Raw genomic sequence first — 10,850 nt, 5'->3', positions numbered from 1 at the left:
GGGGGGGGGGCTGAGTAGGGAAAAAACGGCTAGAACCGTCATTGCAATGCGCCAAAAGGCTCATCCCCAAAAAGTTTGCTTTTCGAATTCTTATTTAGCAAGTAGCTATGGTTTTCCCGCCGTCTCGCCTGAACAGAAAGCTAAATCTGCTGGCCTGGTGCGGGACGGACTGACACCGGCGGTACCGTCAATGGGACCCCACGTGCGATGGGCGCCCTGCCGGGACCGTGACGTCACGACTGGGCGGGGGCGGCGCGCTGCCGCGCCGATATAGTCGCCGTCGGCCGGCCGCGCGCCGTTACAACGCGGCTGACACCAAGCGGCGCACGTCACCGGAGGTTGGCGCTGGTCATCCGAGCCGCGGCCCGCGCACGCCCCTGTCCAGCGCACTGCTCACGCGGCCCGACCCAAGACGCAGGTAATATCGACCCAGGTAATATCGCCGGACCCGAGCTGTTCTTCCGGACGGGCGTCGGTGCGCTTGCTGTATGTCGCCCAGCCGCCGGCCGGTCCCACTATGACACCTGCGGGTATGAGGCGTGCAAGGGCATCCGGTGCACTGATGCTCTCGGGTGCGGCCTGCGTGGCGTGGCTCGTTCTGCAATTCTGCGCTGGCTTTGTGAACATATTTACTCTGACGGGAATATTGCCTCTTGCGCAACGGGATATTCGTTGTGCTGTGGCGAACCACATTAAAAAGACCGCGCCGCGACATCTGCCCGCTCCGCAGCTGCACACCCGGAATGCATTTTTGCTGCATCGGCTTCGACTTGGTGCAGTGGGCCCTGGCATATACACAGCGCCGAAATACTGACTTGTCCTCGGCCGCACAGATAGGGACCATTTGGAAGTTAAAACCTGTGAAGAATATTGCGTCATAAAGAGAAGATGACCGTAAAAACGCACGAATTAAAGTAGTACTGAGGCGGAATTGCCTTGAGCAATGCATAGCAATCCTATCTGATCTGCATTTCTCCTGGGATCTTATAACGATAAACGAGTGCAGATTATGAGTTCATTAACAGCTATCGTTAAAAGCAGGAGCATGGCCCAAGTTGAATCCTTGACACCTGCTTCTAGCTGTAAATGCGGCTAATAAGGTTACGCTTTCCAAAAAAACGTTACACAACAAGCGCATTTTATTAGAGTGGTAGGGAACCGCATTGGTGCTGGTAGTGAACTTCTTATCGCTCAACTGGATTGTTGAGCACCGTCTGAGGAAAAATGCCCTCGGGCAAAGTCCAACCTGATTGGGCGTCGGTGTTGATACCGCACGGTGACCAAATTATAGAAATATGTGCAGTCTCTTAACGGATCGCTGTTTTAATTACGACAGCCATCGTTAAAGTGTCATGCTTAACCGTACCAACTTTCACACATGCTTCTTATTGTTGTCGCATTCGCCGGGTTGGTGAGATAAAGACATTTTTGGCGCTCGTTCTTGACTTTGGCTCCGTGAGCGCCCAGACTGATTGTGTGTTAGCATTAAAACCAATTTCATTTTCGCTTCGGGTGACGAAATTATTTTGACATTAGCTGACTTATCATCTCGACGTTCTGGACTACCATGAAGCACGATTATGTTTTCATAATCTTGAAGCACAACATTCTTCATTTTCAAGTTCTGAGTTTTGCGTGAAGATCCATGAGGATCGTACAACTCTCACTTGCTCTCGCAAAGCATCTTCAGTTTTGGGTTTCGGTGCAAAAGAGCGCCACGGACAACCATGAATCTATCGATGAGTGAAAGAGGAGCTTGAGAGTATATCTGTTCAGGCAGATAAGCTCACTTTGCGGTTGAGGTTAGGTCAGAAACTGATATTTCATACGTTAGCAAAGAGATGTGTCCAGTCTGGGCGCGATAGCAGCATGTTCGTTCCCGACCTCGCATGGCGCCATTTAGGTGGACCAATGCGCCATTGTACTATGTCGTACTAATTGTCCACTAACAGCGCCACCAGAGAACTACATTTGGTGCCCTGCGTGGAAAGCACCCAAATGATGTTGCCGGAGCAAATAGGTGCACGTAAAGTAGGGCACGAACACCCATGAAACCCCGCAGGAGGAAAAACAAGATAAGGCCACGGTGTTAGTACAGTGCAGATCAGTCTTTCGATTGTCAAAATGTGTCAGAAGTTGGTATTTTTCCATTTTCAGAACCGTGCTACGTCCCAATGAGCATCAGAACGGTCGTTTTACCGCATGCGTCTGGCGGCGCCATCATAAAGGCCTAGGCGCCAGCCTGTTGACTGCCCACGAACGGACTTCTTTAATGGACTTTTAGTAGTCCTGTGCTTCGATTATCTGGGTAGCGTTTTGTATGAGCTTTATGGAACTCACTATCCTCACCAGTTCGATTTTAAGCTGATTTACTACAGTTTATTTGCAGTCGCATTGCTTGAATTCAGTTAGTTCATCAGAACACGTGTTAGGCTAGCCGATTAGTATTGCGTTCCACTATGTGTCACAAGCCGCGCACCAGAAGCGACATACAGGCTGATACGGTAATATACTCTTTTCTCAGTTGACTTCTTTTGGCCCCGCGCTGCCACTGTCCCAGGCCGCCGGATGGTCCTCCACGCGTCGTTTGATTGAAAACGCTGGTCAGCTACCCATAGTAAATGGAAGGAGTGCGAATCAGTGGCGCGTGTCGTCTCCGAGTCCCAGCAGAATCGCCCCTGCCCAATTAAGCTGCGACCCCGTGCCGCCTGTCGAATGCCCAGTTGCATGTCTGACAGTCTCGTGGAGGTCCACCAGCAAAGCCTAGAGCTGCAGTGCCAATACGTGGTCGATGACGAATGAGCGCACCACTTGCATAGGGCAAAACGGGGAACCTTGCAGGGACAAACGTTTCGGGTAAATGCGATTAAAGTCTCGGGATATACGCCAACGAGTAGAGGAGAACAGGTCATCGTGGGCCGGGATTAGGGCCTGTTTAAATGCACGGCGCCGGCTTGCTGGGTTCAGGTGCCAGCGTGCTATAGCGAAGTTGCTTTCCAAAAGCGCGATGTGGGTGGCCTTCCGGTCGACCGCCGGTGTCACCACGAGTCTGACGTATCAAATGAGTCTGAATAAACGAGTCTGAATGGCCGATTTGCAGACGGCAGATACGTGGCGCGGTGCAGTAAGTTTTCACGACGCTGCCAACTCGGATCGCCCGGATACACAACGGTTCTGAAACACGTTCCAAAACCGCTCAATCTTGCCGTCTGCGCGAGAGCACGGGGGCGAACCGGCCACAGTTACAAGGTCCACAAGGCGAGCACAGGTCGGGCGCACAGGTTCGTGCTTTTATTTGCGGCCATTGTCCGTTCCTGCCCGAGTTAAGATGCGTCGTGTATGCGCTGACCACCCTTGCAAAGCAAGCAAGGTGCTCACTACTTTTTTAGAGTTCAGAATCATATTATATACGCAAAGCAAGACGCTTGCGGGCCGCGACGCGGACAAGACGCGACGTTTAATAAACATTCTCCTTGAATGAAACCAATGACATAGTAAATGCCGAAGTTTGCAATCTTGCCGTCGTCGTCGGACTTCTTTAGTGACTCTAGGACCGACGTCTACGACATGAACCTGACAGTATTTGATAAGATAAGAAGGGATCTGCAAGTGCGTACACTGCTTAACACTCCCAGCTGTGACTACTATCAAAAATAAATTCATACATGCTGATTGCTTGTTCCAATTTTGTTACATAGCTGTTTTGATTTATTTTATGCATTGACACATTGGCGTGGGAATGTTATATGCAATAGCTGAAATAATAAAACAAATGCACGTCGGCCTAGGTATAAGTTAACCCACATATTCCTAAGCAGTGGCACAAGCGCTGGTCGCACCATTATGGTTCTTGGTGGTAAATGACGGCCGTTTCAACCGCAAAACGCGACCAACAGCGCGGTAGTCATGAATGCTTCTACACCATCCGATCGTGATGGTGCGGAAGAGGTCCCACTTGAGCCGGATGCTGCCCCAGGATGCGCGGCAAGCCAGACATGCAGCAGTAGCAGGCGTGCCATCATCCGTTCGCATCTTCTCGACGGCGATGTGTCCCATCTCAGGTCTGATGGCGGCCTTCAGCTTTTTTGGGTTCGCTGGCTTGCCCGCGTGGGCATGGGATTGTTGTAGCCCCACTGCATGGATCCCAGGGGCGACAGGTCGGGGGGGGGGGGATCCTCCGCATGCGGGCCTTCAGGGTGATGTTCCTTCCAGGAGAATGCTGGTCCAGCCGGTTGAGTGGTGTCCGTGCCGTGTGCGGTGTCACCCCGTTCTGCCGAACTTACTTCTAGTCCAGGACGATCCCGGGAAGTCGGCCCAGGGTCGCGCGGAAGGACATCGGAGAGATACCAATGAACCGCTCCGAGAGGGGTTAGACAACATTAACGCTCTCGTCTTCAAAGGAGCCTGCGACCTCTGACCTCTGAGACGTGATCTCTGCGAAGCCACGTCTTTTGGTATACGAATGTTCTCTGGATGATTCGAGACGTGATTTGAATAACGATGATTATCCGCATGCGAATGATCATGCTCTAGGCATTTGAAAAAGTCAAAATGATCCACCGTGCTGTTTATTTTGACTTGTTCCAAATGTATTAAATGTTATCACCGACATGCGGTTGATCACCTTTGTTCTTATCACATTGGCACGATTTTTCGACTTAAAGTCACTGATGGCTATCACTGTTTTTGTATCAAGTTCTATAATTAATTAAGCGTCTGAATGCTACCATAGGCTTAATGGCTATGAAATACATTTGTCGCTGTTGACTACAGCGTAGGGTCAGTTCATTCTGAGCCTCTCTGTACATCGGTAGTTAACATCATTTCAGGCCGGGGACATTAGTGCGATCAACAAAATAGTACTCACATTGCACAGTCACTTTAAAAAATGACTGTGTTTATGCACTGGACTTCAATAAAAACGGTTTGCTCAACACCTTTACCTGTTTTTCAGACTTCTGACTTCCTCCATGCGACAGATTTCTGAATGGCAGTGCCCAAAACTGAATTTATGACTTGGCACTTATCACCGACATACATTGTCTAGGTAGCCGGGATGGTGGTTAATTCGAAGGAGTGTTAAGAACGAGCACGGACAGCTTAAGTAAGAGCTGCGTTACATCGGTCCGGCTTTCAGCTGGGCCATGGCCAACAAGCCATTTGGACGTGGTAGATGCGATGGCGTTCTGCGAAGCTCAAGTGGTATAAGATGATACCCTATGCACATAGGATGTGAATTTGCTAAAAGCGAATCAGTGTATAGCCTATCATCTCATCCCATGTGACAAAGGTAATAAAAAACATGGGGTGGTACGTACTCCTTAAACGCCTATCATAGTCAAGCGTTAAACAAAACAGTACATTTGGAAAACACCAGCACGTGTTTCACACAATGCCTTAAATTAAATTTATGTCTTCTTGTGCCAAATTGGCCGGCACTGGATTCAAACTTTTAAAAGCAAAGCTTTAGTTCGCTACCGTCCTGAATGGGCCACGGCCCCGCTCTTCCCTCTATGGCGACGCTGTTACTCTGGATGGTGGGTGCCTGTTGCCGAGTCTGCCACTCCAAGTTACTGTGTGGTGTGTGGTGTGTGGTGGTGTGTGTGGTGGGGTGTGTGGTGTGTGATGTGTGGTATGTGGTGCGGCGGACAGCGGCTGAGCCGTGTTCTGTCGGCGTCGCACCGGCGGGGTGGGCCGCTCCGCCGCTGGTGTGTGGTGAGTGGTGTGTGGTGTGTGGTGTGTGGTGAGTGGTGCGGCGGACAGCGGCTGAGCCGTGTTCTGTCGGCGTCGCGCCGGCGGGGTGAGCCGCTGAGCCACTGTGAGGTGTGATGTGTGGTGTGTGGTGTGTGGTGAGTGGTGCGGCGGACAGCGGCTGAGCCGTGTTCTGTCGGCGTCGCGCCGGCGGGGGTGCGCCGATCCGCCACTGGTGTGTGGTGTGTGGTGTGTGGTGTGTGGTGTGTGGTGTGCGGTGTGTGGTGCGGCGGACAGCGGCTGAGCCGTGTTCTGTCGGCGTCGCGCCGGCGGGGTGGGCCGCTGAGCCACTGTGAGGTGTGATATGTGGTGTGTGGTGTGCGGTGTGTGGTGCGGCGTGACAGCGGCTGAGCCGTGTTCTGTCGGCGTCGCGCCGGGGGGTGGGCCGCTGAGCCACTGTGAGGTGTGATGTGTGGTGTGTGGTGTGTGGTGTGGTGGGCGGCGGACAGCGGCTGAGCCGTGTTCTGTCGGCGTCGCGCCGGCGGGGTGGGCCGCTGTAGCCACTGTGAGGGTGTGATGTGTGGTGTGTGGTGTGTGTGTGGTGCGGCGGACAGCGGCTGAGCCGCGTTCTGTCGGCGTCGCGCCGGCGGGGGTGGGCCGATCCGCCGCCGGTCACAGACAGCCCGCGGGACCTGTCACAATAACCAGCTCAAACATGCTTATCGGCTTCTCTTTGGAGACAGCAGATGGCACGACATGTTATCATTTGGTTGTTGTCAGACTCCCCGGTGATTACAAAACGACGTTTACCTTTCTTCTGCGCATGTTTGGAAATGCCACCTCCACAGCAAAGGCCATATATTTGCTAACATCAGGGCACTGGCGGCACAACAGAGTATCATGAGACCACGCAGGAGTACATTCAGCAGTGCATTCCCCATGCACTGCTGAAACAACATGTACCGTCCGACATCTTGAAGAAAGTTAGCGTCATCTCGAAATATCTGACAAGCAGACGCCAGGTGATTTGCAACGTATGTCACACGAGAACTTCCCTGCCGCTCATTGTAACAGTCAGACTAGCCTAGCTATACCCTAAGCTCTTAAGCGAACATTTACCCCGATCATTATGGCTTTCAACGATATGAAAAAAACACCTTGGCAGCTTTCACCTCGAGACGCGTGCACGTTTGCGGCCGGAGGTGCGCGGAAAGGTAGAGGGAGCTGCTGTGCGTCAGCGAGTGACTCAAGACCGTCATCCATCGCATAGGCTTTGAATAGATCACCCTGATGCTACTTGTACATGATGTGACTCACCCTACTGCCCCCCCCCCCTACCTTACGTCATGGCGAACTGCTATGAGATTCAGTGATAACCTCGAGAACCCTAGACCCTAGTGTCACCACTGATTCAGACTGTATTTATGTATAGCACCCAGGCTTTTGGCATTCGCCAAAAGATCCTCATGGTCGTGCCTGGTACCAAAATGACAACGTTGAAACGTGTGTGTACAACATCTTTTAAAGTGATTATGAGACTAGTTTTGCACACTTTTTAACGGTAAATGGCGACATTAGACAAATGTGCTATGGTATTTGTGGGGACACTCGGCTTTGAATAAACACTTCTCTCAAAGTAGAACTTATGTACTCGATCTAGAACTTTACTGCAGCCCACCATCGCAGGTGCAACCGGCTCCTGCCATCGTAGGCATAACCTACCGCTCCTGCCATCGTAGGCGCAACCGGCTCCTGCCACCACAGGCACAACCTACCGCTCCTGCCATCGCAGGCACAACCTACTGCTCCTGCCATCGCAGGTACAACCTGCCGCTCCTGCCATCGCAGGTACAACCGGCTCCTGCCATCGCAGGCACAACCTACCGCTCCTGCCATCGCAGGCACAACCTACCGCTCCTGCCATCGCTGGTACAACCGGATCCTGCCATCGTAAGCACAGCCTACCGCTCCTGCCATCGTAGGCACAACCTACCGCTCCTGCCATCGCAGGTACAACCGGCTCCTGCCATAGCAGGCACAACCCACCGCTCCTGCCATCGCAGGCACAACCTACCGCTCCTGCCATCGCAGGCACAACCTACTGCTCCTGCCATCACATGTACAACCTACCGCTCCTGCCATCGCAGGTACAACCGGCTCCTGCCATCGCAGGCACAACCTACCGTTCCTGCCATCGCAGGCACGACCTACTGCTCCTGCCATCGCAGGCACAACCTACCGCTCCTGCCATCGCAGGCACAACCTACTGCTCCTGCCATCACAGGTACAACCTACCGCTCCTGCCATCGCAGGTACAACCGGCTCCTGCCATCGCAGGCACAACCTACCGTTCCTGCCATCGCAGGCACGACCTACTGCTCCTGCCATCGCAGGTACAACCGGGCCCTGCCATCGCAGGCACAACCTACCGCCCTTGGCATCGCAGGCACAACCTGCCGCTGCTGGCATCGCAGGCACAACCTACCGCTGCTGGCATCGCAGGCACAACCTACCGCTCCTGCCATCGCAGGCACAACCTACCGCTGCTGGCATCGCAGGTACAACCGGATCCTGCTATCGTAAGCACAGCCTACCGCTCCTGCCACCGTAGGCACAACCTACCGCTCCTGCCATCGCAGGTACAACCGGCTCCTGCCATAGCAGGCACAACCTACCGCCCTTGGCATCGCAGGCACAACCTGCCGCTGCTGCCATCGCAGGCACAACCTACCGCTGCTGGCATCGCAGGTACAACCGGATCCTGCCGTCGCAAGCGCAGCCTACCGCTCCTGCCATCGTAGGCACAACCTACCGCTCCTGCCATCGCAGGTACAACCGGCTCCTGCCATAGCAGGCACAACCTACCACCCTTGGCATCGCAGGCACAACCTGCCACTGCTGCCATCACAGGCACAACCTACCGCTGCTGGCATCACACGCCACGCAACCATAGCGCCTGTAACCGATCAGTTAGGACGTCTGTGACCACGGCATAGAAGTTACCAATTCCCAGTAACTGGAGACACGTTATGGCTGGCACTGCCGTTTGGTGTGCCGTCATTACTGTTGGTAAATATGACTGATTTAATGGTGAATGGCGTTAGTGCATAAATGTTTTATAGCTGTGTGAAGGTCTCACCTTTACCTCTACCCTTTTTGGGTGCAGTTTTGCATTCCTTTTCCATGTACACATCACTTAACCAAAATCACTTCAAACTTTGTTCCTTTTACTCATAGTACTTGTGAGATTATTACACAGGGAAGGGCGTGAATAAATCAATTTTCAACGGCTCGAACGGCCGTTTTTGTAACAAATTTTGTAACTTGGAGGTGTGTCTGAGTCAGCGCTCCAGATCGCTTAAGAAAAGGCGAGGTGTCACACGCTGGCAACCCCGCGGTGCCCGCCCTTCCTGCCAGGGTGAGAGGCAGGCGACGCCGTATAGCCTCAGCAGCTGAGTGCGTCGTAAAGCCCCAATGACACACACACACACACACACACACACACACACACACACACACACACACACACGCTGGCACGAATAGGGTTCCTTTCTTGTTGGTAGTGGGATGGCAGTATTCATTATTTCCTTTCAGTGTAATTGGTTTTACGGAACAGCCAGTAACATCACGTGCGAAAATTTTCGTCTTCACTGCATTCCATTCATGGACCAGACCAAGTGCAGCCAAGTCGCGTGGTGAAGGCCACGATAAGACGTAGGATCTGTGCGCAGGCTGCGCACATCACCACATCATACGCACTGGCCACACACACATTTCACACCTTGGATTTGTTCCCTGGCCAGGGGCGGTTTCGGAATACGATTCCAATACACGGCTCTGAAGAAGATGCTGGTGCCCAACCCCAAGCCGTGACTCTGGCTCGATGCTCTGGCGCATGGCTCGAAGGCACGACTCGGGGACACGACCCCGGAGCTTGTTTGGACACGTCTCTGGGGCACGACTCTGACTCCAAGACACCAGCCTTCCCCGTGGCGGCAACGGCAGAGGGCTGAGTGTGCCCGCGTACCGCGTCGGTCCAGAGCAAGCTGCCGACTGCTGAGCCAAGTCGAGGTGCACTGCAATCGCGAGAGATGGATCAGAAGAGAAGCATTTCCTAATTGGGTCTCTCGTGGTGGAGCAAAATTTGAATTGAAACGCTTTAACTTGGCTTATGAAGCCAAACAAGCTCTCCCCAACTTCCATAATAAATTTGGAACTCCCTGCTGGGCCTTATTTGGAGATGTAACAGACAGAGCTGCAAAACTGATGTAGCTATGCAAGTTGTATCAGATGCATCGCGTGCATCGTTTGCCTTTGGATAGCGTATAATGTGTGAATTGGAGCAATACGTCAACCTCTTATCATGCTTGGACTTGCATGCATTCAACCTTACAAACACCACATTGACGGTGTGACAAACATCGTATTGCATATCATAGCGTTAAGTGGTCGGCGGTACCCTCGAACGGCCACATCGATCAAGCCGTTCCGCCGTCACTCCGCGAGCGACTGAGCCTGGTCGTTCACCACCGGCCACCGCCTACGCCGCGGAAGTGCCGGCTGCCCGGCCAGCACCCTCTCCATCTCACCCTGCCGGGGGTTCCGCTCACCGCGGAGGAAGGGAAGAAGCTGGAGCGGAGGCGGGCGGGAGGACGCTTTTCTGGAGGGCTGGCCGTTCTGTCACTCCACGCCGTCGAGACCAGTGGGGACCAGTCCTGCCAGCGTTCTGCGGAGCTGGGATCACAGCGCTGGTCCGGCCTGACCAGCGATGGGCGCCCTCTGCCGGCAGAGCGGCGTCCGTCGACCTGGCTTCGAAGCAGTTGGCGGATGGGAACGCGTGTTCCCGAAGCTGATCACTCATCAAACCGTACCGAACCGAACCGAAACGAACCGAACCAAATCGAATCCAGCCCAACCCAACCCAACCCAACCAAACGAACCGAACCGAACCGAACCGAACCGAGCCAGCGCCATCTGTCGTGAAAACAAGAAAAATTCCGGGACAAGGGGGCGCCCTTCCCTTGGCTGCTGCCAGCTGCCAAGCTGCTAGCTTGCTTGCTGCCAACTTGCAGCTACCAGCAGCTGCAAGTAAATAGTCGTTAGTCAGATGAGCTCGGACAAACTGCAGGTGAATGGTCGCTCATCAGATGAGTCCGGAC

The 10,850-nt window shown here is 53.5% G+C and overlaps 1 long non-coding RNA gene across 1 annotated transcript in view; it reads left to right on the top strand.

Moving 5' to 3' along the window:
* Positions 1-315: 315 nt before the first annotated feature.
* LOC119110813 (uncharacterized) overlaps positions 316-10,850 on the top strand; it is a 31,078-nt gene continuing 20,543 nt past the window's right edge. Inside the window, exon 1 of the long non-coding RNA XR_005095560.1 lies at positions 316-418. This is a non-coding gene — a long non-coding RNA (uncharacterized LOC119110813). The remainder of the gene's footprint in view (positions 419-10,850) is intronic.

This window comes from Pollicipes pollicipes, unplaced genomic scaffold (assembly GCF_011947565.3).
Source record: "Pollicipes pollicipes isolate AB1234 unplaced genomic scaffold, Ppol_2.1 Scaffold_7233;HRSCAF=8593_pilon_pilon_pilon, whole genome shotgun sequence".
NCBI classification, from domain to species: domain Eukaryota; kingdom Metazoa; phylum Arthropoda; class Thecostraca; order Pollicipedomorpha; family Pollicipedidae; genus Pollicipes; species Pollicipes pollicipes.
This window is presented reverse-complemented; position numbering and strand designations above follow the sequence as displayed.